The sequence below is a fragment of the Octodon degus genome, unplaced genomic scaffold, assembly GCF_000260255.1.
Source record: "Octodon degus isolate 3935 unplaced genomic scaffold, OctDeg1.0 scaffold00012, whole genome shotgun sequence".
Taxonomy (NCBI): domain Eukaryota; kingdom Metazoa; phylum Chordata; class Mammalia; order Rodentia; family Octodontidae; genus Octodon; species Octodon degus.
The window spans coordinates 6,680,770-6,682,525 of NW_004524588.1; positions in this window are offsets into that span (position 1 = coordinate 6,680,770).

Below are 1,756 nucleotides of genomic sequence, written 5' to 3' on the forward strand. Positions count from 1 at the left end.
CCCCTCCCTCCCCTCCCTTCCCTTCCCTTCCCTTTTCCTTTCTTTTTCATCACTCTAGAGACAACCCAGGGTCTTGCACATGCTAGACAAGCCCCTACCACTGAGCTCCATCATGAGCCCATGTTTTATATTCATCTTCTACTTTGCAAAGTAGATCACGTTCCCATGTCCATTCTGATCCACACCAAAAAAAAAGGCCAAAAGGAAATTCTACATAGAATAAGTTACATTAAAGTTTAGTGTGTATTTTCCCCTGTAAATATTTGCCAATGTTTTGTATACTTCACATAAGTTTCTAAACACCAAGAATATGTTCCTTTATAGCCTCAAGTTGGTCAGTAGTTTCTAATAAACCAATTGTTTTACACTCATCCTCTGGAAGGTAGGGTATATCTTGTTTAATTTTGTATTATCAGTGCCTGAAGCAGAGGTGGGTAAATATTCAATTATCATTTGTTGAATAAGTGTAACATGTGCTTATTGGCAGATATATATATAGAGAGAGAGAGAGATATGCATATATTTATGCTTATCTTATGAAATGCTAAGAACTCTACACAACAAGCATTATCTCTATTTTACAATCGTCCAAACAGAAATTTGATCAGGGAGTGAAGTAATTAGGCTAATTTACACAGGGAGAAAATTGCAGCATACTTTACTTCAAAGCTGAATAAATGAATAACACAAAAACTAAACATGAGCCATTTAAACTCCTTTCTTTCCCATTTTTCTTTGTTGTGACTAGTTCTGAAAAGAAAACCTTAAAGTGTGATTAATCTTCAGGAAGTCATTTCTCTTAAAATCTAATTTTTGGTACCCAAACCTTTGATTTATCCATCCCAACCAGACACAGAAGTTTGAGTCTACATCTAGCTATCCTCAGCCACCTTGAATTCTGATTCTCCCATCACCAAATCTTGTGCCTCATTGCTTTATGATTTTTGAAGTTTTATGATGAGAAAGTTATTTGTTGGAGATTATTCTTCCCTAATATTAAAAAGCTAGAGGAGTCTTAAAGACTTATCTGGTCATAATCTTTTGGGCAAAACAGCTCTTCAATCAAAGTTTACTTCAGGCTCAGTTTAAGTTTACTTCAAAGGAGTGAACTTCAATAGAGCTAAAAGCAAGCCAAGAACAGAACAATATTCAACAGTATGGTCAAAAAGTTAAAAAGTAACACAACTATCAGCAAATTAATTCACTATTGTGTTATTCACAGACATACCAAGGCTATCCTCTTCTTTGGAAACTATGATATCTTCCTTTCAGTACTGTTTAACTTAAATACATAGACTTACTTGTTAACTCAAAAAACAAATTGTTACTAAGTTTCTACTGAGTAGAAGGCTATTGATAGTACCTAACAGAGATTACAGTCTGATAGACAATGTAAATCTTTTACATGATTAAAAGTTACAGCATATGATATTATTGTCCAAAATTACAAAGTACTTGGAGGTATCAGAGTGCAGAAGGAACACAAGTTTTTAATGGAATCAGTGGTGATTTTTTTTTTCAATACTGGAAGTCAAACCTAGACCTTGACCTTGCCTGTAGGCACTGTGCCACTGCACTGTATCCCCAGGTATCAATGGTAATTTGACATTAATTTTTTTCAAAGTTTTATTGATAAACAGATAACAATGAGACAGTTTCAAATCAAATTGGAAGTACAGTTTCAACAAATAATACACTGCATATATTCTTCTTAGTGGTTAATTGCTGTACAAGATGCAGACTTGTGATCCTATTT